This window comes from Pinus tabuliformis, chromosome 6 (genome assembly GCF_031772625.1).
Source record: "Pinus tabuliformis cultivar Carrire ecotype Pingquan chromosome 6, CPIR1, whole genome shotgun sequence".
In the NCBI taxonomy this organism is placed as follows: Eukaryota; Viridiplantae; Streptophyta; class Pinopsida; order Pinales; family Pinaceae; genus Pinus; species Pinus tabuliformis.
In genome coordinates, this window is record NC_142292.1 from 1,176,073,103 (window position 1) to 1,176,099,293 (window position 26,191).

Sequence of the window (26,191 nt, forward strand, 5' to 3'; positions counted from 1 at the left end):
AAAAGGGAGCAGTACACAAATCGACATTTAATCCTTGTGTGAAAATAGCACAGATAGAGGACCTGGCCCAATCGTCGTCCGCTATGTCGACACTTGAGGTACCGCAAAATTGCTTCTCCCAAGAGCAAGCTTTATTATCAGCAATAGGTGGGATTGACCCAATGGATTCCAATCTTGTGGCCTTTGATCATAAAGGATATGACCCTCAGTTACCAGCTCAACTAGCTTTCCTTATTCAATTGAAATCCCTCAACAAAACTGTTCATCGAACAATTATTGATGAGGGGGCATCTACATGCATTATGTCGATGAGTTGCTGGAAAACTTTAGGATCTCCAACCTTGTCACGATCTTCGACGACATTAAAAGCATTCGATGGAAGGACATATACCCCATATGGTATCCTAAGTAACTTGAAAGTTAAACTAGGAGGGAAAACAGTAGAAATAGATGTTGAAGTCATCGATGGGAATCTTGATTACAACATCCTACTAGGAAGACCGTGGATCTATGCCATGGCCGCAGTTGTGTCGACCTACTTCAGGAAGATTGCATTTCCCTTCCAAGGAGGAATTACAATCGTCGACCAACAAACTTTTCTCCCCAACAACTCACAAGTTACGGGAAGCATTCCAATGATCCATGGAAGCAATCATTCGCACCAAAATATCGGAGTAGGTCTCCTTAAAGACCCTGCTTTAATGGGTACTTTTGCCCTATCCAAGTAATCTGGCGGAAGTGGCCACAGTGGAATATGAAACCTTCTACATCTAATGGATTTGGACTCCGAGGACGGTTCTTATCTCGTGTCAACCTCATTAAAAAATGAAACAAGGAGTCATGAGGATAGTTCTTTTACTGTGTCAACCTCATTAAAAAATGAAACAAATCACCTTTTCAAATCTCAAAGGTAAACCTTCATTCCAACCACCGAGTTGAATGCAATGAAGCTTGGGGGGCATGCACCTCGATTTGCGTTATTATGCTGGGGGCATGCAAACTTATCATCGAGCAGTTTTAGCACACAGTTCATGCTCGTTAAAAAATAAACGCAAGATTCGAGCAGTTTTAGCACATAGTTCATGCTCGTTAAAAAAATAAACGCAAGATTCGAGCAGTTTTAGCACACAGTTCATGCTCGTTAAAAAATAAACGCAAGATCCGAGCAGTTTTAGCACATAGTTCTCGTTAAAAAATAAACATAAGACCGAGCAAATGTTTCCATCCGCGTTTAAGCTCGTTAAAAAATGAACTATCCCGGTAAATAACCACTGTGAATGTAATATCATCAGCCATTAAAGCCTTGGTCGTGTTTGCACCGTCACCTCCACTTTTCCATTGGCCGATCGTTCACCTCCATATGATTGTTTACCCATTTTGAGGAACAGCTGCGAAGAGTGATTTCACCTAGCCATCCTTGTGACACTGCCGTGATTGGAAATTTCCAACCTGTACCTGGAATCAGCTGCTAACCCGTTTTATCACTCGTTCCTCAAAAGACGAGTCTTCTTTAAGCTCTTTTCATCTGACTCGTAAAATATGAAAAGATTGTCGAGTCCTTGGCCTTCCAGCTCATTAAAGGGACAGGAAGAGCTATCCCTCCTCTAGATTTTAATCTTTTTGGACCTGAGGGATTATTGCACAAAAAGATCAAGCTCTTGTTTTATTCGGCTCGTTAAAACTATTGAAAACTCATCCCTTCTGTATTATTTTATACTTTTTCGGACTTAAGGGATTAGATGACGAAAAAGGACTTTTCGAGTTAACTTTATGTACCTTTTCAGACTCTCTAAAAATGAAAAGGATCGAGTTATCCTTGTCGTTAGACTCGTTAAAATCATTAAATAGCGACAAACTTGTCTTTAGATGAGAACGAGTTTCACTATTGCTAGGCTCGTTAAAACATAGCGATGGGCTTGCCGGAAGGGCAGGTTATAGAACAAGCATATGTTATCCTCCTCAAGCTTGACAAAAGTAAAGAGGTACTGGTCAGCAATGACTGGGGAAAAATTGGGAGAAACTAAAGAAAACTTTGATGGTAGCAAGTTGCTCTTGAACATGACACTTTTCCTCCGTACCACAATCGGGTTGGGTTGTTTCATTCACCGGTCACATCCATGGTCTCGCCATACCATCCATATTTGGGGTAATGCTACCGATCCATCACATCAGTGTCGCCACATGTTCAAGAGAAGTCGTTCAGAAAAGTCAACCGTGTCCCATCCACTGCCATACATTATCCTTCATCCTTTCATGACCGCCACCCTGAATCATATGTCACAGATCGTTTTCACCTCCATTAAAATCATTAGCTCCGTTCCGTGTCACTGATGTGGGATTCATTAAGGCCCTCCTTTGACGGATTGCTTCTTGTCGACATCAGCTCATTATCCGAGAAGTTGATCTAGGAACAACCCCTTTAGTACTTTGAAGCTTGCATGCCTCAATGGCAAGTTTCTCATTTCCGGCGACAGGTATACATCAATGACCTTCGACTGAAAGATTTTGCGTGGTGTTCAACGCCAAGTCCTTTATTCACACCACATGAATTGTACTGCAGTACCTTGAGGGTCATTATCATTATCGGTGATTCCTCTCGCGCTTGTTAACGGTTTACATCATTGACCAGTAATCAAGCGATGTCTTTCCATGTTCGACTTCAGAACTTTTCTCACATGGATCTACTTGTACTTAGAGTGAAGATCGAACAAGTTTGAAGACCCCGGATCTAGTTTCATCCATCCGGGCTACGATATATATTCAGGAAAGATAAAGACATTGACATGTACATCCTTACAGCAGATAATCATCCTACTCAAAGGATGATAATTTCATCAAAATTATCAGTCTACCATCAGACGATTGTCTGTTCTATGTACAGAAAAATGAATTTATAAAGCTGAGCATGGGAATGCTTGCCTCAGCTAGATCATGAAAGCTGTATGAAAAATAATGTATTGTATTGTATCTTATTACAGGTCTCCTCCCAACATTGGATGAACTTCGGATCCCCCTGATAAAGCATTTCACCCGATAAACAGCCTCATACTTTAGGGGGCAACTGTTATAGACATTTTTGTGCCTTACAACACTAAGCATGAAATGTCCATAATCTAAGGGATCCAAATTCCCTAAACATGTTGTTCCTACCCCTAGAGGAACAAGGCTAACAAACCACAGCAATTCACAGAAGTTCTCCACCTGAAACTGCTCAAAAACAAGTCAATTCAGGATCATTTCAGTGGCTACACTAGCTGTTTGCGCTGAATGTCAAAGCCAACACTGACTACCTACGTTGAATGTCAAAGGGAACACTGGCTACCTGCGCTGAACGAGAGTGGACATGTGCCAAGCTCATTTCTCAAGGTGTTAGAACCCAGGAAGCTTCCAAAATGACACTTGCCTCAGGGAATTCGACTGGTGATGAGTAAGAGGTTCCAAATCTCCAAGTGGAAGCAAGAACCTCCAAGTGGAATCAAGAACTGACAGAGGGAGAGGACACTAGTCAGATCTCAAGCTGACTCATCCTCTCTCCAAACATCTATATATGGATCTCTCCTCCATGAGATATAGAGGCTGGAATTTTGTTATTGCAAAGAATTGTTGTTGGTTTGAGATTGGAATCATTGGGTTCTTAATGCTTTGAAGGGGGTGAAGATAGGAATTCCATTTGCTGGGAAGGAGATGCTGGATTGGAGCCCTCTGGGTTGTATCTCTTCCTGAACCTTGTTATTCATCAATAAAGCTATCTTGGTTTCTCCTATATGCTGATGTATTTTTGATGTATGAATGCATTAGTATGTTTAGTTTATTTCTAATCTTGAACTAGTTATGAATATGAATCCATGTCTTGTGTAGTGTTCTCTTCTTGTGATCTTGCAGAAACCTCTTGAAGCTGGGCGAGTGAGAAGGCAAGTAGTTGGGAACTCTCCAAGAGAAGAGAAGCCGGATCGAGGGACAAGCAGAAGACACCGGTTGGTCCATATATCTATCTCTTCATTCTTAATTCATAAAGGAAGAATACTAGAATAGCTGTCTCTGTTTGTTGCTAAGGCACTGTCACACCTTAGGTGGATAGGATCGTCCTGCATAGGAATTTTTCCCCACAACAGACTCTTTGACTTCATCTGCGGGTATCCTTGACTTCGACATTAAATTACAGTGATTACACAGTTATGAACCAAAGTAGTGATGTGGTTGAGGCAACTCATGACACAACTTGACATGACATTGATGGTATGCACATGTTGGTTGTGTTGTTCATGTTGAGTTGGTGTGTTGTTGAGTGATGAGTGTACTCATGGTGTACCATAGCTTAACCTCTGCATGGAAAAGTGTTCATATTCTTCAATGGTCTTAGTGTTCGCTTGATGGTTCATGCATGTGTATGTGTCTCCTTCACTTGCTACTTGGTATACTTCATGTGCTTGTCCAACTGCGAGCAAGTCTTATAGCATGCACTCCTTATTCATCCCATTCATCGTCGCACCATGTCTCATCCATTTACCTATTTATACAATCACTCATGTCTAGACACCATCAAATCCATAAATCCCCTAGTCTACCATGATGCATTTTCTCTCGTTTCTGGGTGAAAGTGACAGAGAGAGGACAAGGCTCTAAAATAACATAGATCACATGTCAAGCTGGGTACTGTTGGGAAAAACTGGGCAAAGGTCACTGAGAGGCTAGGTTGAGAACTCTATGACAATAGTTCCATTTGTGGGATCTAGCTCAGCTAGGAGGCAGAATTGCACAATTTTTTTGGGGAAGGTAGTGTAGGCACTAGGAGGCACTAGCAGTGAAAAATGCACAAATTTTCAAAGGAGGCCGAGATCGGGGTGCAGGAGCTTGCTGGCTAGAACTGCGAAGATTTGCGAGGCAATCATGTAGGACATGTATGCACAGTTTCCGAGATGAGTAGGGTGTCGGGCAGTAGGTGGACTTTCCATGAAAACTACACAATTTTTAGAAGGAGTAGCAAGCAGGTTGGTGGGGGGACTGTGTTGTAGGGAAAAGTATCCGACTCGGATGACCCTATCCCACTCTAAGGGTGATAGTACCTCAGCAACAACTGTAAAGAAAACTACTTAAGGTTTAATTCTTTATGAAAGCAAAAGAGAGTGGATAAATGCACTAACCGTTGCCTTGCGCTTAATGTCGAATCCAAACTCTTCTCTATGGCTGCTTGCTCCCAGCTCTTTGCTCTTTTGCCGGCCCAGCTACAATGAGATCCTGCAAAATGACAAAGAAGGAGACTACAAGAGGCATGCAATCATAACTGATTCACGGATTAGCATAAACCAAATATACAATTATCTTTTGCTTTTGCGACTCCACTGGGGATCGTATCCGTTTGATTGTGTTTGTAGTATTTTGCTATTCATTTCCTGAACAAAAGAGTACCAAATCGAAAAGCTTTTGACTATATCAAAAGCGAAGTAGAGGGCAGCTACTCTAGCTCATTTCTGAGCAAGTTCATGATTTGAAGAGCTGATCTACAAGGATCCTTGTAAGCTCTTAGTGATAGCTTTTCACCTTCCTTATCATCCCTTTGAGTGTGCTTGACTGATTGCTTCTGATTTGAGCAAAAACTGTGCATTTTTGAGAAAATTATGACCCGGAAACTGTGAAAACGCAACTTTTGTTTTCCAAAGCAGGTAGTACACAGGCTACCTGCTTTGCAACACAGGTCCCGAAGGGGCTACCTGCGTTGGCCCAATTTTGCCTAGTGCTGTTGGGGTTTCCTCCTTTTCTCTTGCCTGTTTTCACTATAGATTTGGCAGCCAGTTACCAGTCTTGTACCTGTTCTGAAACCAACCTTACTTGCCATCATTCCGCCTCTGTTATATAACGAAATTGTACTTGTTCTTTTGTATTTCTTACTCATTTACGATTTCCCATAACGAAGAGTAAACTAGTCTTGCTTTTGGCCTCTTAGATCTGAACCTGTGTTAGGCATTTTGCTGGTCTAAAGAGTTAACTTGTTTGCTGTCCATAGCTGATTAGTCATTTTACTTTCGTCATTATGGTCGAAGGTCATTGATGTATACCTATCGCCGGAAGTGAGAAACTTGCCATTGAGGCATGCAAGCTTCAAAGTACTGAAGGGGTTGTTCCAATGATGTTTTGTGATAATTGTATATTTGGTTTATGCTAATCCGTGAATCAGTTATGATTGCATGCCTCTTCTAGTCTCCTTCTTTGTCATTTTGCAGGATCTCATTGTAGCTGGGCCGGAAAAAGATCAAAGAGCTGGGAGCAAGCAGCCATAGAGAAGAGTTTGGATTCGACATTAAGCGCAAGGCAACGGTTAGTGCATTTATCCACTCTCTTTTGCTTTCATAAAGAAGTAAACCTTAAGTAGTTTTCTTTACAGTTGTTGCTGAGGTACTATCACCCTTAGAGTAGGATAGGGTCATTCGAGTCGGATACTTTTCCCTACAAAAAATTGGCGACTCCGCTGGGGACCGTATCTGTTTGATTGTTTGTAGTATTTTGCTATTCATTTCCTGAACAAAAGAGTACCAAATCGAAAAGCTTTTGACTATATCAAAAGCGAAGTAGAGGGAAGCTACTCTAGCTCATTTCTGAGCATGTTCATGATTTGAAGAGCTGATCTACAAGGATCCTTGTAAGCTCTTAGTGATAGCTTTTCATCCTCCTAATCATCCCTTTGAGTGTGCTTGACTGATTGCTTCTGATTTGAGCAAAAACTGTGCATTTTTGAGAAAATTGTGACCCGGAAACTGTGAAAACGCAACTTTCGTTTTCCAAAGCAGGTAGTACACAGGCTACCTGCTTTGCAACGCAGGTCCCGAAGGGGCTACCTATGCTGATAGCCAGACTGGCTGTGCAGCACCTGCGTTGGCCCAATTTTGCCTTGTGCAGTTGGGGTTTCCTCCCTTTCTCTTGCCTGTTTTCACTATAGATTTGGCAGCCAGTTACCAGTCTTGTACCTGTTCTGAAACCAACCTTACTTGCCATCATTCTGCCTCTGTTATATAACGAAATTGTACTTGTTCTTTTGTATTTCTTACTCATTTACAATTTCCCATAACGAAGAGTAAACTAGTCTTGCTTTTGGCCTCTTAGATCTGAACCTGTGTTAGGCATTTTGCTGGTCTAAAGAGTTAGCTTGTTTGCTGTCCATAGCTGATTAGTCATTTTACTTTCGTCATTATGGTTTGATTTCATGCATTTCCAGTGATTAAGCAAGTAAATCTTAAGGTGTCTTTTGATTTTGGACAAGCTTGTTTGTTTTCACTTTAAATCGAAATCAAAATTATATAACAACTTTCTTTTTGTAACCAATCAACATTAAGAAAGGGAAAAGAAAATACATGCATTGTGCATTTTGCATTGGAAAAAGTTTGCATGATGATTTAGGAGAAAGTGCATTAGTTTGTGCTGTATGAACTTTGTGAAAAGAATTTGCCTTTCTTCTCCCTCAGTAGTTAAGATTTTCATCAGTCAAAAAGATTTGAAAAAACTTGCTTCTCATCTTAGGCTGCATTTAGGAATTTGTCATATACATCTCGTGGTGAACCTTGAAAGGCAAACTTTAAAAAGATCAACTTAAAATATACTGAATGAACCTAACAACACATTTGAAACATAACGCAAACACATAGAGGTCTAGGTAGAGACGTGTTCCGGCGTCGTTAAACATAGTGACTATCGATTTCTACAAAGGTGGGTGATTCCTCCTGAGAGTCGGTGGCACTAATACGGACTTGTGCTCCCACGTACCGTCGCGTATATATTGGGAGACCCCTATAGGCAATCATCCTTTATCCTTAGGAAGCCGTGTCGGCCGCCCTACTGATCGCGATGCAGTGAACACAACATTCACGAAGATCGACCACCCGTACCGTAAAACGTATTCTGTGGTTTCGCGAAAGGTTTGGCACACCCTCTGCCTAGATCTCCAGAGCAGTTTCTTTTGGCCTTTTTCAAACTCTATAACTAAAAAAGTCCAACCGAGCATTTGTCACTTCGGGCTCGTTAATACATCGAAGGAGACTAGAGTCATCTTTAGCTTTTTCTCGACTCTTAAAACATGAAAAAGCAAAGTTATGTTTAAAAGCATCTAATAAAATTCATTCAAATCGGAAACACAAATTTTCCCCTTTATATTTTAGTTGATCGAGTAATCCGCAATCGTGGAAGAAAGTCAATTGAATATCCATCGTTCTCGGAGGCTTGCGAGTCAACCATCTTTGTCTCCGGAATCGAAAACAATCCGGACAAAGCGAGCTCGTCGAACCAGTTCAAAATCTCCTTTAAAAAATTAGAACAAGTCTTCCGACAACATCTGAGATTCTGGTTACTCCAAACATTTCCGGAAACCCTGCCTCTATAGAAGAAGTTCAACCGCCACAGAAGGACAGTAATACTGATCCTAGTCTGGGGACAAATACTTGTATAACTGAACCAGTTCCATCTGTAACTGGTCCAGAGAGTTTTGTTCCTCAAACATCTGTCGCTGTTGATACAACCCCTTCTTCGGCACCGGAAATCTTTTACGGACCTGACGGTCTTCCTCTTCCACCTGGTCTGATTGCGATAGAGGAAATTATAGAGGAACCGCAAGTATCCACTCCAACTCATTGTGGAGTAGGGGTCACTCTATTTCCTGCTACAACAGAAGTTTGTCCATCACCAGTGGAAGTTCTTGTAGAATCACTAGGCGATCAATTGGATAGACTTAAAATGTCTGAACAACCGTCGACATCTAGGACTGTGTCAAATGACACGGCGATGGCAGAATTACCTGCTGCAAATCCAACAATGTTCGCCGGCATACCATCTGTCCCAACTAGCTCTCAATCGCTAGAAGGAGTCCACCAAGAGACTATCTCGACAGTATGGTCTGTTCCTGTTTGTTCCGGAGTAATGTCTGGTAACTCTTATGGTGAGACTCATCAAATTGACCCTTTTGGGAATCTAATTAGGCCATCCAGTCCTCCAGGACAATCAATTTCCTTGAGTTCTGGATTACCACCGTATGGGGGGCAGTATGCCCTTTCATTACCCCCTCCGGGAGGGTACCCATACGGGAGTTCTCAACCTTATTCAAGTTATGGTGGAATTGCAACGAGTAGCTGGGTACCTATGCTATCCCAGCCACCAAGAGTTGTGTATTCCATGCAACAGTGTGTACCTGTGACGAACATCCCAACTACACCGGCTATTGTAACCGTGTCGCAAGTTCAAACGATGCCTGTTGTATGTCAACCTCAGATTTCTCAGGTTCTCATGCAACAGCCCCTTGACCCGGCGACCCAACCACAATCGCCTACTGGTGGGGCGACGCAAGTACAATCGGGTACAACTACCCCACATCTTGGTCCAATGGTTAGTGTAGCGCAACAACCCATGGTATCGCAACCGTGGATAGTGCAATACCAACAGCCACAATTCCAACAAGTGTACCAAGGTTCTGAACAGCAAATCTTTGCGAATACTGGACAACCATATATCCAAAATGGTCAAAATCAACCACTTTATAGTGGTCAAGTCCATCAACCGTATCAATCATACCAACATCAACTCCATTATGCTGGTATGCAAAGACCAACTGTTCAGGCGATTCCATCGTACCCTGGTTACGCTTCACCTAACTTGAATCAACAGTTACCATTCGTGGCGACTTTAGAGTTGCCTGATTTACATCGGTTAACCAATGATCCAATTGCTTACGCCCCATGGTGGCCAGTTATCCCGCACAAACTTCCCTCCGACATTCCTAAATTCAATGGAAATCCAGGTGAAGACCCGTCGAATCATGTGATGACATTTCATCTATGGTGTTCGTCGAACACTTTAAATGATGATTCGATAAGGCTTCGCCTCTTTCAGAGGACATTGACAGGTCCAGCGGCAAAATGGTATATAGAATTGCCAAGAGCTTCGTTCGACAATTTTAGCTCCCTTGCCACGACATTCTTAACCCACTTTCAATTACCAATAAGGTACGAAACGAGAACAGAGATATTGACCAATTTCAAACAGACAACCGCAACTCATATATCAGATCATATACATGAGTGGCGACGTCGACGAAGAATGGTTAAAACATACGTCCCTGATCAGCTTTTAGCTGAGTGGTTTATAAAGTCGTTACTTCCGGCCATAACGGAAGATGTGGCAAAGGGGGGAGTCGTAACAGAAGAGCAGGTTATTGCTCGTACACAATATTTGGACTTAGTATATACTCAGTCCGGCACGCTCTATGACAAAATACCAGACGCCCCTAGACCAGAGTTTTCAATCCCTCCTCCTCCTAAATCAAATAGTGACTCTCATGCCGGCGATGGCGTGATTGGCACGGCGAACGTGAATCCGAGAAAGGCCAATCAAAAGAAGGCCCGTAAGGATTCAAATCAAAATGCGCATGAAGAAATTCTTGCTTCGGAAGTAAATGCCGTATCAGCAGATAAGGGAAAAGAAACCAATCAACCAGGAAGCAAGAAGAATCAAAACAAAGGGAAGAAGAAGAAACAAGGAGAGTCATCTCCTCGAAAAACTTCTTCAAGCCCTCCTCGGGATAGGAGACCACCTTATGGGTGTCAGATATGTGATGAGGATCACTGGACGAGAGAATGTCCATACAAAGGTGATCTAAAAAGATTCTTAAAGAGTTCGCAAACTCCAGCTGTGTTAACTGATCCGTTTCCGAATAGAGGAACAAATCTGGTTGATAATGGAAATGCTTCCCCGTCGCAAGTGCTAATGTTGTCAGTATCCAAGCAACAAAATGATGCTTTGATTTCGACAAGGAATAAAGATTACGGGAATCCACAGGTGTCGAACGATAAAGGTAAAGATCAACCTAGTAGTTCGACAACAACTTCGGCAGAAGTTGTACCCCCCATCACGCATGAATTAACAATAAAACCGCCAAAGGGAGTAGTACACAAGTCGACATTTAATCCTCGTGCTAGAGCAGCACAACATTATAACATAGTGGAAGATTTGGCACAATCGCCGTCCGCTATGTCGACTCTTGAAGTACTACAAAATTGCCCATCCCAAAGGCAGGCATTGTTATCAGCAATTGGTGGAGTGGATCCTAAAGATTCCAATCTTGTATCCTTTGATCACAAAGGATATGATCCTCAGTTACCAGCTCAACTAGCTTTCCTCGTCCAAGTGAAAGCCCTCAAAAAAACTGTTCATCGAACAATTATTGATGAGGGGGCATCGACATGTATTATGTCGATGAGTTGTTGGAAAACCTTAGGATCTCCAACCTTGTCGCGATCATCGACGACATTAAAAGCATTCGACGGAAGGACATATACCCCTTACGGTATACTTAATAACTTGAAAGTTGAACTAGGGGGCAAAACAGTAGAAATAGATGTTGAAGTCATCGATGGCAATCTTGACTATAACATCCTACTGGGAAGACCATGGATTTATGCCATGGAAATGTTGTGTTGACCTATTTTAGGAAAATCGCATTCCCCTTTCAAGGAGGGATTACGATCATTGACCAACAAAATTTCCTCCCTAATGGTCCACGAGTTACAGGAAGCGTTCCTATGATCCATGGAAGCGACCATTCGTTTCAAAATATTGGAGTAGGCCTACTAAAAGATCCTACATTAATGGGGACTTTTGCCCTTCCGCCACCATTCATTGTGGGAGAAGTGGCGACGGTAGGGGCCTGCAATATGATATCTTCCGCACAAAAGATGTCAGAAAACGATATCAACATGGATCATGCAAAGGTTTTGTCCCCAAGCCCAATGGAAGTATTGTAGCAATCAATTTTCTTGGCCTGGGGGGCAACCCCAAATCAACGCTCATCAAGCGTTTGGATAGATAGGTCTAGAGAATATGGCACCCCTTCATATCCTGGGTCGCGAGTGCATGGAACCGACAAAGGAATAGTCCAATCAATGGTAATTGACGGGGTACCATGGAATGATTCCCACCATTGTTCCCTTCTCCCGAGTTGTGGAGAAGATACTCAAGATGACCTTTATCATCCTTCAGTTTTCGATTTTCTATCGAATACTGTAAATACAATGGGCTATGAGGATAGTTCTTTGACTATGTCAACCTCATTAAAAAAATGAAACCGACCCCCCTTTCCAAATCTCAAAGGAAACCTTCATTCCAATCATCCAGTTGAATGCAATGAAGCTTGGGGGGCATGCACCTCGATTTGAGTTATCATGCTGGGGGCATGCGCAAGATTCGAGCAGTTTTAGCAATGTTCATGCTCGTTAAAAAATAAACGCAAGAATTCGAGCAGTTTTTGTACAGAGTTCATGCTCGTTAAAAAATAAACATAAATTGTGAGCAATCTTTCCCTACAGTTCAAGCTCATCCAGAAAAAATGAACCAGTAAATAACCTTGAGAAATGTAACCTTTGATAGCCATATTAAAAGCCCTTGGTCGTGTTTATATGCCATCACCTCCATCTGTTCATTTGGCCAATCGTTCATCTCCATATCTTTGTTTACCCATTTTGAGGAACAGCTGCGAAGAGTGATTTCACTTAGCCATCCTTGTGACACTGCCGTGATTGGAAAATTCCAACCTGTACCTGGAATCTGCTGCTATCCCTGTTTATCACTCGTTCCTCAAAAGACGAGTCTTCTTTGAGCTCTTTTCACTGACTCGTAAAATATGAAAAGTTTGCCGAGTTTTGGCCTTCCAGCTCATTAAAAGGACCGGAAGAGCTATCCCTCCTCTAGATTTTAATCTTTTTGGACCTAAGGGATTATTGCACAAAAAGATCGAGCGCTTGTTTTGTTCGGCTCGTTAAAGAAATCGAAAATTCATCCCTTTTGTATTGTTTTATACTTTTTCGGACTTAAGGGAAAAGGAATTTTGGAGTTAACTTTCCGTACCTTTTCAGACTCTCTAAAAATGAAAAGGACCGAGTTTTCCTTGTCGTTAGACTCGTTAAAATGATTAAATAGCGACAAACTTGTCTTTAGACGAGAACGAGTTTCCCTATCGCTAGGCTCGTTAAAACATAGCGATGGGCTTGCCCGAAGGGCAGGTTATAGAACAAGCATATGTTATCCTCCTCAAGCTTGACAAAAATAAAGAGGTACTGGTCAGCAATGACTGGGGAAAAATTGGGAGAACCTCACAGCATTAATGGTAGCAAGTCGCTCTTGAACATGACACTTTGTCCTCCGTATCACATCGGGTTGGGTTGTTTCATTCACCGGTCTCATAACCATGGTCCTCGCCACACCATCCACAATTGGGGTAATGCTACCAATCCATCACATCAGTGTCGTTATATGTTCAATAGATGTGGTTCTGCAAAGAGTCAACCGTGTCCCATCCACTGCCATACATTGTCCTTCATCCATTTCATGACCGCCACCCTGAATCATACATCACAGTTTGTTTTCACCTCATCACAATCACTAGCTCCGTTCCGTGTCACTGATGTGGGATTCATTAAGGCCCTCCTTTGACGGATCGCTCCTTGTCGACATCAGCTCATTATCCAAGGAGTTGATCTAGGAACAACCCCTTCAGTACTTTGAAGCTTGCATGCCTCAATGGCAAGTTTCTCACTTCCGGCGACAGGTATACATCAATGACCTTCGACCAGAAGATTTTGCATGGTGGTCGACACCAAGTCCTTTATTCCCACCATGTGAATTGTACTGCCGTACCTTGAGGGTCATCATCCTTATCGGTGATTCCTCTCGCACTTGTTAACGGTTTACATCATTGACCGGTAATCAAGCGATGTCTTTCCATGTTCGACTTCAAGAAATTCTCACATGGATCGACTTGTACATCGAGTGAAGATCGGAAGAGATTGAAGACCCCGGATCTAGTTTCATCCATCTGGGCTGCGATATATATTCAGGACATAAAGACATTTGATATGTACATCATTACAGCAGATGATCATCCTTCTCAAAGGATGATAATTTCAGCAGAGAATTATCGGTCTACAATCAGACGATCGTCTGTTCTATGTACCAAAATGTATTTATAAAGCTGAGCATGGGAATGCCCGCCTCAGCTAGATCATGAAAATGTATGAAAAATAATGTATTGTATTGTATCTTATTACAGGACACTTCTCAGCAGATTGAATGAACTTCGGATCCTCTCAATAAAGCATTTCACCCGATAAACGACCTCATACTTTAGGGGGCATCTGTTATACACAATTTTGTGCCTTACAGCAACAGGCATGAATTGTCAATAATCCAAGGGATCCAAAATTCCCTAAACATGATGTTCCTACCCCTAGAGGAACAAGGTCAGCAAACCAACAGCTCTCAGATCAGTTCTCCACCTGAAAACACTCAAAAACAAGCAATCTTGAAATCAAAGCAGGTGCTCCACTAGGCTTCTGCGCTGAAACTCAGATCCTCCATGGTGTACCTGCGTTGTAAAGCAAGTGGAACAAAGGCCACCTGCGCTGAGCGAGATGGGACAAGTGGCACACTGAGTCATTGCTCTGGAATCTTCCAAAAATGACACTTGGATCAGGGATTTCGCCTTGTGATGAGTCAGAGGCTCTGTTTCTCCAAGTGGAAGCATGGTTCTCCAAGTGGACTCAAGAACTGAAGATCAACTAAAGATTAACTGAAGAGAGAGAGGACACAAGGCAGCTACACATCAGTTGCAAGCTGACTCATCCTTTCTCAATTCATCTATATATTGAGCTCTCTCCTATGAGCTCAGGGGGCTGGAATTTTGTGCAAAGTAATGCTATGCTGTTGGTTTCACTATAGAGCTATTGGGTGATTGCTTGAGGGAGGTGAAGAGGAGAAATTCTTTCTGCTGGGAGGTGTTGCTAGATTAGGACCTTCAATGGTTGTAACACTCTCAGAACCTTTACTTCTTCATTAATAAAAGCTATTGAGGTTCTTCTATATGCATTTGTTCCAATGATGTTTTGTGATAATTGTATATTTGGTTTATGCTAATCCGTGAATCAGTTATGATTGCATGCCTCTTGTAGTCTCCTTCTTTGTCATTTTGCAGGATCTCATTGTAGCTGGGCCGGCAAAAGAGCAAAGAGCTGGGAGCAAGCGGCCATAGAGAAGAGTTTGGATTCGACATTAAGCGCAAGGCAACGGTTAGTGCATTTATCCACTCTCTTTTTCTTTCATAAAGAAGTAAACCTTAAGTAATTTTCTTTACAGTTGTTGCTGAGGTACTATCAACCTTAGAGTGGGATAGGGTCATCCGAGTCGGATACTTTTCCCTACAACAAACTGGCGACTCCGCTGGGGATCGTATCTGTTTGATTGTTTGTAGTATTTTGCTATTCATTTCCTGAACAAAAGAGTACCAAATCGAAAAGCTTTTGACTATATCAAAAGCGAAGTAGAGGGCAGCTACTCTAGCTCATTTCTGAGCAAGTTCATGATTTGAAGAGCTGATCTACAAGGATCCTTGTAAGCTCTTAGTGATAGCTTTTCACCTTCCTAATCATCCCTTTGAGTGTGCTTAACTGATTTCTTCTGATTTGAGCAAAAACTGTGCATTTTTGAGAAAATTATGACCCGGAAACTGAATTGAGGAACCTCAATATATAGATGAGTCAGCTTGCAACTGATGTGTAGCTGCCTTGTGTCCTCTCTCTCTTCAGTTAATCTTTAGTTGATCTTCAGTTCTTGAGTCCACTTGGAGAACCTTGCTTCCACTTGGAGAAACAGAGCCTCTGACTCATCACAAGGCGAAATACCTGATCCAAGTGTCATTTTTGGAAGATTCCAGAGCAATGACTCAGTGTGCCACTTGTCCCATCTCACTCAGCGCAGGTGGCCTTTGTTCCACTTGCTTTGCAACGCAGGTACACCATGGAGCAACTGAGTTTCAGCGCAGAAACCTAGTGGAGCACCTGCTTTGATTTCAGGATTGCTTGTTTTTGAGTGTTTTCAGGTGGAGAACTGATCTGAGAGCTGTTGGTTTGCTGACCTTGTTCCTCTAGGGGTAGGAACATCATGTTTAGGGAACTTTGGATCCCTTGGATTATTGACAATTCATGCTTGTTGCTGTAAGGTACAAAATTGTCTATAACAGATGCCCCCTAAAGTATGAGGTCCTTTATCGGGTGAAATGCTTTATTGAGAGGATCCGAAGTTCATTCAATCTGCTGAGAAGTGTCCTGTAATAAGATACAATACAATACATTATTTTTCATACATTTTCATGATCTAGCTGAGGCGGGCATTCCCATGCTCAGCTTTATAAATACATTTTGGTACATAGAACAGACGATCGTCTGATTGTAGACTGATAATTCTCTGCTGAAATTATCATCCTTTGAGAAGGATGATCATCTGCTGTAATGATGTACATATCAAATGTCTTTATGTCCTGAATATATATCGCAGCCCGTATGGATGAAACTAGATCCGGGGTCTTCAATCTCTTCCGATCTTCACTCGACGTACAAGTCGATCCATGTGAGAATTTCTTGAAGTCGAACATGGAAAGACATCGCTTGATTACCGGTCAATGATGTGAACCGTTAACAAGCGCGAGAGGAATCACCAATAAGGATGATGACCCTCAAGGTACGGCAGTACAATTCACATGGTGGGAATAAAGGACTTGGCGTCGACCACCATGCAAAATCTTCTGGTCGAAGGTCATTGATGTATACCTGTCACCGGAAGTGAGAAACTTGCCATTGAGGCATGCAAGCTTCAAAGTACTGAAGGGGGTGTTCCTAGATCAACTCCTTGGATAATGAGCTGATGTCAACAAGGAGCGATCCGTCAAAGGAGGGCCTTAATGAATCCCACATCAGTGACACGAAACGGAGCTAGTGATGATGAGGTGAAAACAAACTGTGATGTATGATTCAGGGTGGCGGCCATGAAGTGGATGAAGGATAATGTATGGCAGTGGATGGGACACGGTTGACTCTTTGCAGAACCACATCTCTTGAACATATAACGACACTGATGTGATGGATTGGTAGCATTACCCCAATTGTGGATGGTGTGGCAAGGACCATGGTTATGAGACTGGTGAATGAAACAACCCAACCCAATGTGATACGGAGGACAAAGTGTCATGTTCAAGAGCGACTTGCTACCATTAATGCTGTGAGGTTCTCCCAATTTTTCCCCAGTCATTGCTGACCAGTACCTCTTTATTTTTGTCAAGCTTGAGGAGGATAACATATGCTTGTTCTATAACCTACCCTTCGGGCAAGCCCATCGCTATGTTTTAACGAGCCTAGCGATAGGGAAACTCGTTCTCGTCTAAAGACAAGTTTGTCGCTATTTAATCATTTTAACGAGTCTAAGGACAAGGAAAACTCGGTCCTTTTCATTTTTAGAGAGTCTGAAAAGGTACGGAAAGTTAACTCCAAAATTCCTTTTTCGTCATCTAATCCCTTAAGTCCGAAAAAGTATAAAACAATACAAAAGGGATGAATTTTCGATTTCTTTAATGAGCCGAATAAAACAAGCGCTCGATCTTTTTGTACAATAATCCCTCAGGTCCAAAAAGATTAAAATCTAGAGGAGGGATAGCTCTTCCGGTCCTTTTAACGAGCTGGAAGGCCAAAACTCGGCAAACTTTTCATATTTTACGAGTCAGTGAAAAGAGCTTAAAGAAGACTCGTCTTTTGAGGAACGAGTGATAAACAGGGATAGCAGTAGATTCTAGGTACAGGTTGGAATTTTCCAATCACGGCAGTGTCACAAGGATGGCTAAGTGAAATCACTCTTCGCAGCTGTTCCTCAAAATGGGTAAACAAACATATGGAGATGAACGATTGGCCAAATGAACGGATGGAGGTGATGGCATATAAACACGACCAAGGGCTTTTAACATGGCAGTCAAAGGTTACATTTCTCAAGGTTATTTACCGGTTCATTTTTTCTGGATGAGCTTGAACTGTAGGGAAAGATTGCTCACAATTTATGTTTATTTTTTAACGAGCATGAACTCTGTACAAAAAATGCTCGAGTTCTTGCGTTTATTTTTTAACGAGCATGAACATTGCTAAAACTGCTCGAAGATAAGTTTGCATGCCCCCAGCATAATAATGCAAATCGAGGTGCATGCCCCCCAAGCTTTATTGCATCCAACTTGGTGGTTGGAATGAAGGTTTACCTTTGAATTTTGAAAAGGGGATTTGTTTCATTTTTTAATGAGGTTGACATAGAAAAAGAACTATCCTCGTGACTCCTTGTTTCATTTTTTAACGAGGTTGACATGAGATAAGAACCGTCCTCGGAGCCCACTGTATTTACAGTATTTCCATTAGGGCGATGATCCATGCTGACAAAATATTTAGGAATCTTCCGAATCCGTTGGATATAGAAGATTTCATATTGTAGGTTTCCAGTGTGGCTACTTCCGCCAGATTACTCGCCAGCGGTAGGGCAAAAGTACCCATTAAGGCAGGGTCTTTTAGGAGACCTACTCCAATATTTTGGAGTGATTGATTACTTTCATGGATCATTGTGCTGCTTCCCGTAACTTGAGAACTGTTGGGGAGAAATGTTTGTTGGTCGACGATTGTAATTTTTCCTTGAAAAGGAAATACAATCCTCCTGAAGTAGGTCGACACAACTGCAGCCATGGCATATATCCAAGGCCTTCCCAGTAGGATGTTGTAATCGAGGTTTCCGTCGATTACTTCCACATCCACTTCTATTGTTTTGCCCCCCAGTTCAACTTGCAAGTTATTTAAAATCCCGTATGGAGTGTATGATCGTCCATCAAATGCTTTTAACGTCGTTGACGATTTCGACAAGGGTGGTGAGCCTAAATTTTTCCAGCAACTTGTCGACATAAGACATGTAGATGCCCCCTCATCAATAATTGTTCGATGAACAGTTTTGTTGAGGGCTTTCACTTGAATAAGGAAAGCTAGTTGAGCTGGTATCTGAGGGTCATATCCTTTATGATCAAAGGCCACAAGATTGGAATCCATTGGGCCAATCCCACCTATGGCTGATAATAAAGCTTGCTCTTATTATATCAGGATTGCTTGTTTTTGAGTGTTTTCAGGTGGAGAACTGATCTGAGAGCTGTTGGTTTGCTAACCTTGTTCCTCTAGGGGTAGGAACATCATGTTTAGGGAACTTTGGATCCCTTGGATTATTGACAATTCATGCCTGTTGGTGTAAGGCACAAAATTGTCTATAACAGATGCCCCCTAAAGTATGAGGTCGTTTATCGGGTGAAATGCTTTATTGAGAGGATCCGAAGTTCATTCAATCTGCTGAGAAGTGTCCTGTAATAAGATACAATACAATACATTATTTTTCATACATTTTCATGATCTAGCTGAGGCGGGCATTCCCATGCTCAGCTTTATAAATACATTTTGGTACATAGAACAGACGATCGTCTGATTGTAGACTGATAATCCTCTGCTGAAATTATCATCCTTTGAGAAGGATGATCATCTGCTGTAATGATGTACATATCAAATGTCTTTATGTCCTGAATATATATCGCAGCCCGGATGGATGAAACTAGATCCGGGGTCTTCAATCTCTTCCGATCTTCACTCGACGTACAAGTCGATCCATGTGAGAATTTCTTGAAGTCGAACATGGAAAGACATCGCTTGATTACCGGTCAATGATGTGAACCGTTAACAAGCGCGAGAGGAATCACCGATAAGGATGATGACCCTCAAGGTACGGTAGTACAATTCACATGGTGGGAATAAAGGACTTGGCGTTGACCACCATGCAAAATCTTCTGGTCGAAGGTCATTGATGTATACCTGTCGCCGGAAGTGAGAAACTTGCCATTGAGGCATGCAAGCTTCAAAGTACTGAAGGGGGTGTTCCTAGATCAACTCCTTGGATAATGAGCTGATGTCGACAAGGAGCGATCCGTCAAAGGAGGGCCTTAATGAATCCCACATCAGTGACACAGAACGGAGCTAGCGATTGTGATGAGGTGAAAACAAACTGTGATGTATGATTCAGGGTGGCGGTCATGAAATGGATGAAGGACAATGTATGGCAGTGGATGGGACACGGTTGACTCTTTGCAGAACCACATCTCTTGAACATATAATGACATTGATGTGATGGATTGGTAGCATTACCCCAATTGTGGATGGTGTGGCGAGGACCATGGTTATGAGACCGGTGAATGAAACAACCCAACCCGATGTGATACGGAGGACAAAGTGTCATGTTCAAGAGCGACTTGCTACCATTAATGCTGTGAGGTTCTCCCAATTTTTCCCCAGTCATTGCTGATCAGTACCTCTTTATTTTTGTCAAGCTTGAGGAGGATAACATACGCTTGTTCTATAACCTGCCCTTCGGGCAAGCCCATCGCTATGTTTTAACGAGCCTAGCGATAGGGAAACTCGTTCTCGTCTAAAGACAAGTTTGTCGCTGTTTAATCATTTTAACGAGTCTAACAACAAGGAAAACTCGGTCCTTTTCATTTTTAGAGAGTCTGAAAAGGTACGGAAAGTTAACTCCAAAATTCCTTTTTCGTCATCTAATCCCTTAAGTCCGAAAAAGTATAAAACAATACAAAAGGGATGAATTTTCGATCTCTTTAACGAGCCGAACAAAACAAGCGCTCGATATTTTTGTGCAATAATCCCTCAGGTCCAAAAAGATTAAAATCTAGAGGAGGGATAGCTCTTCCGGTCCTTTTAACGAGCTGGAAGGACAAAACTCGGCAAACTTTTCATATTTTACGAGTCAGTGAAAAGAGCTCAAAGAAGACTCGTCTTTTGAGGAACGAGTGATAAACAGGGATAGCAGCAGGTTCCAGGTACAGGTTGGAATTTTCCAATCACGGCAGTGTCACAAGGATGGCTAAGTGAAATCACTCTTCGCAGCTGTTCCTCAAAATGGGTAAACAAACATATGGAGATGAACGATTGGCCAAATGAACGGATGGAGGTGATGGCATATAAACACGACCAAGGGTTTTTGATATGGCTATCAAAGGTTACATTTCTCAAGGTTATTTACCGGTTCATTTTTTCTGGGTGAGCTTGAACTGCTAGGGAAAGATTGCTCACAACTTATGTTTATTTTTTAACGAGCATGAACTCTATACAAAAACTGCTCGATTCTTGCGTTTATTTTTTAACGAGCATGAACATTGCTAAAACTGCTCGAAGAGGTGACTGGCAAACGCAAAATTTCTAGTCAAAATGCAAATGAGGAACTTCTTGCCTCAGAAGTAAATGCCATGTCAACCGACAAGGGCAAACAACTGAAGCAACCAGGGGGCAAGAAGAAAAAGAAAAGGAAAGGGAAACCCCCGACAGGGTGTCATATATGCGATGAGGGTCATTGGACGAAAGATTGTCCTCATATAGCTGAAGTTAAGAAACTCTTCAAGAGTTCAAAAACCCCAGCAGTATTGACTGATCCGTTTCCTAGTCCAAGACAAAATCTGGTTGCTAATCAAAATGCTTCCCGATCCCAAGTGCTTATGTTGTCCACCTCAAAGCAGCAAAATAATGCTTTGACAAGGAATAAAGATCACAGGAATCCAAAGCAATTGAACAACAAGGCAAATAAACAACCTAGTAGTTCAACAACAACTTTGACCAAAGTTGTGCCACCCATCGTTCCTAAACCAATGATAAAGTCGCCAAAGGGAGTAGTACACAAATCGACATTTAATTCTCGTGAAAAAATAACACAGGATTACAATATAATAGAGGACCTGACCCAATCGTCGTCCGCTATGTCGACACTTGAGGTAGCGCAAAAATGCACCTCCCAAGAGCAAGCTTTATTATCAGCCATAGGTGGGATTGGCCCAATGGATTCCAATCTTGTGGCCTTTGATCATAAAGGATATGACCCTCAGATACCAGCTCAACTAGCTTTCCTTATTCAAGTGAAAGCCCTCAACAAAACTGTTCATCGAACAATTATTGATGAGGGGGCATCTACATGTCTTATGTCGACAAGTTGCTGGAAATATTTAGGCTCACCACCCTTGTCGAAATCGTCAACGACGTTAAAAGCATTTGATGGATGATCATACACTCCATACGGGATTTTAAATAACTTGCAAGTTGAACTGGGGGGCAAAACAGTAGAAGTGGATGTGGAAGTAATCGATGGAAACCTCAATTACAACATCCTACTAGGAAGGCCTTGGATATATGCCATGGCTGCAGTTGTGTCGACCTACTTCAGGAGGATTGTATTTCCTTTTCAAGGAAAAATTACAATCATCGACCAACAAACATTTCTCCCCAACAGTTCTCAAGTTACGGGAAGCAGCACAATGATCCATGAAAGTAATCAACCGCTCCAAAATATTGGAGTAGGTCTCCTAAAAGACCCTGCCTTAATGGGTACTTTTGCCCTACCGCCGGCGAGTAATCTGGCGGAAGTAGCCACACTGGAAACCTACAATATGAAATCTTCTATATGCAACGGATTTGGAAGATTCCTAAATATTTTGTCAGCATGGATCATCGCCCTAATGGAAATACTGTAAATACAGTGGGCTCCGAGGACGGTTCTTATCTCGTGTCAACCTCGTTAAAAAATGAAACAAGGAATCGAGGATAGTTCCTATCTTGTGTCAACCTCATTAAAAAATGAAACAAATCCCCGAGGTAAACCTTCATTCCAACCACCGTGTTGGATGCAATAAAGCTTGGGGGGCATGCACCTCGATTTGCATTATTATGCTGGGGGCATGCAAACTTATCTTCGAGCAGTTTTAGCAATGTTCATGCTCGTTAAAAAATAAACGCAAGAACTCGAGCAGTTTTTGTACAGAGTTCATGCTCGTTAAAAAATAAACATAAATTGTGAGCAATCTTTCCCTACAGTTCAAGCTCATCCAGAAAAAATGAACCGGTAAATAACCTTGAGAAATGTAACCTTTGACTGCCATGTTAAAAGCCCTTGGTCGTGTTTATATGCCATCACCTCCATCCGTTCATTTGGCCAATCGTTCATCTCCATATGTTTGTTTACCCATTTTGAGGAACAGCTGCGAAGAGTGATTTCACTTAGCCATCCTTGTGACACTACCGTGATTGGAAAATTCCAACCTGTACCTGGAATCTGCTGCTATCCCTGTTTATCACTCGTTCCTCAAAAGACGAGTCTTCTTTAAGCTCTTTTCACTGACTCGTAAAATATGAAAAGTTTGCCGAGTTTTGGCCTTCCAGCTCGTTAAAAGGACCGGAAGAGCTATCCCTCCTCTAGATTTTAATCTTTTTGGACCTGAGGGATTATTGTACAAAAAGATCGAGCGCTTGTTTTATTCGGCTCGTTAAAGAAATCGAAAATTCATCCCTTTTGTATTGTTTTATACTTTTTCGGACTTAAGGGATTAGATGACGAAAAAGGAATTTTGGAGTTAACTTTCCGTACCTTTTCAGACTCTCTAAAAATGAAAAGGACCGAGTTTTCCTTGTCGTTAGACTCGTTAAAATGATTAAATAGCGACAAACTTGTCTTTAGACGAGAACGAGTTTCCCTATCGCTAGGCTCGTTAAAACATAGCGATGGGCTTGCCCGAAGGGCAGGTTATAGAACAAGCATATGTTATCCTCCTCAAGCTTGACAAAAATAAAGAGGTACTGGTCAGCAATGACTGGGGAAAAATTGGGAGAACCTCACAGCATTAATGGTAGCAAGTCGCTCTTGAACATGACACTTTGTCCTCCGTATCACATCGGGTTGGGTTGTTTCATTCACCGGTCTCATAACCATGGTCCTCGCCACACCATCCACAATTGTGGTAATGCTACCAATCCATCACATCAGTGTCGTTATATGTTCAAGAGATGTGGTTCTGCAAAGAGTCAACCGTGTCCCATCCACTGCCATACATTATCCTTCATCCACTTCATGGCCGCCACCCTGAATCATACATCACAGTTTGTTTTCACCTCATCACAATCACTAGCTCCGTTCCGTGTCACTGATGTGGGATTCATTAAGGCCCTCCTTTGACGGATCGCTCCTTGTCGACATCAACTCATTATCCAAGGAGTTGATCTAGGAACACCCCCTTCAGTACTTTGAAGCTTGCATGCCTCAATGGCAAGTTTCTCACTTCCGGCGACAGGTATACATCAATGACCTTCGACCAGAAGATTTTGCATGGTGGTCGACGCCAAGTCCTTTATTCCCACCATGTGAATTGTACTGCCGTACCTTGAGGGTCATCATCCTTATCGGTGATTCCTCTCGCGCTTGTTAACGGTTTACATCATTGACCGGTAATCAAGCGATGTCTTTCCATGTTCGACTTCAAAAAATTCTCACATGGATCGACTTGTACATCGAGTGAAGATCGGAAGAGATTGAAGACCCCGGATCTAGTTTCATCCATCCGGGCTGCGATATATATTCAGGATATTAAGACATTTGATATGTACATCATTGTAGTAGATGATCATCCTTCTCAAAGGATGATAATTTCAGCAGAGAATTATCAGTCTACAATCAGACGATCGTCTGTTCTATGTACCAAAATGTGTTTATAAAGCTGAGCATGGGAATGCCCGCCTCAGCTAGATCATGAAAATGTATGAAAAAATAATGTATTGTATTGTATCTTATTACAGGACACTTCTCAGCAGATTGAATGAACTTCGGATCCTCTCAATAAAGCATTTCACCCGATAAACGACCTCATACTTTAGGGGGCATCTGTTATAGACAATTTTGTGCCTTACAGCAACAGGCATGAATTGTCAATAATCCAAGGGATCCAAAGTTCCCTAAACATGATGTTCCTACCCCTAGAGGAACAAGGTCAGCAAACCAACAGCTCTCAGATCAGTTCTCCACCTGAAAACACTCAAAAACAAGCAATCCTGAAATCAAAGCAGGTGCTCCATTAGGCTTCTGCGCTGAAACTCAGATCCTCCATGGTGTACCTGCGTTGCAAAGCAAGTGGAACAAAGGCCACCTGCGTTGAGCGAGATGGGACAAGTGGCACACTGAGTCATTGCTCCAAAAATGACACTTGGATCAGGGATTTCGCCTTGTGATGAGTCAGAGGCTCTGTTTCTCCAAGTGGAAGCAAGGTTCTCCAAGTGGACTCAAGAACTGAAGATCAACTAAAGATTAACTGAAGAGAGAGAGGACACAAGGCAGCTACACATCAGTTGCAAGCTGACTCATCCTTTCTCAATCCATCTATATATTGAGCTCTCTCCTATGAGCTCAGGAGGCTGGAATTTTGTGCAAAGTAATTATATGCTGTTGGTTTCACTATAGAACTATTGGGTGATTGCTTGAAGGAGGTGAAGAGGAGAAATTCTTTCTGCTGGGAGGTGTTGCTGGATTGGGGCCTTCAATGGTTGTAACCTTCTCAGAACTTTACTTCTTCCATTAATAAAAGCTATTGAGGTTCTTCTATATGCATTTGTTCCAATGATGTATTGTGATAATTGTATATTTGATTTATGCTAATCCTTGAATCAGTTATGATTGCATGCTTCCTGTAGTTTCCTTCTTTGTTATTTTGCAGGATCTCATTGTAGCTGGGCCAGCAAAAGAGCAAGGAGCTGGGAGCAAGCAGCAAAGAGAATAGTTTGGATTCGACATTAAGCGCAAGGCAACGGTTAGTGCATTTCTTCATTCTCTCTTGCTTTCATAAAGAAGTAAACCTTAAGTAGTTTTCTTTACAGTTGTTGCTGAGGTACTATCACCCTTAGAGTGGGATAGGGTCATCCGAGTCGGATACTTTTCCCTACAAAAAACTGGCGACTCCACTGGGGATCGTATCTGTTTGATTGTTTGTAGTATTTTGCTATTCATTTCCTGAACAAAAGAGTACCAAATCGAAAAGCTTTTGACTATATCAAAACCGAAGTAGAGGGCAGCTACTTTAGCTCATTTCTGAGTATGTTCATGATTTGAAGAGCTGATCTACAAGGATCCTTGTAAGCTCTTAGTGATAGCTTTTCATCCTCCTAATCATCCCTTTGAGTGTGCTTGACTGATTGCTTCTGATTTGAGCAAAAACTGTGCATTTTTGAGAAAATTGTGACCCGGAAACTGTGAAAACGCAACTTTCGTTTTCCAAAGCAGGTAGTACACAGGCTACCTGCTTTGCAACGCAGGTCCCGAAGGGGCTACCTGCGCTGAGAGCAAGACTGGCTGTGCAGCACCTGCGTTGGCCCCAATTTTGCCTTGTGCAGTTGGGGTTTCCTCCCTTTCTCTTGCCTATTTTCACTATAGATTTGGCAGCCAGTTACCAGTCTTGCACCTGTTCTGA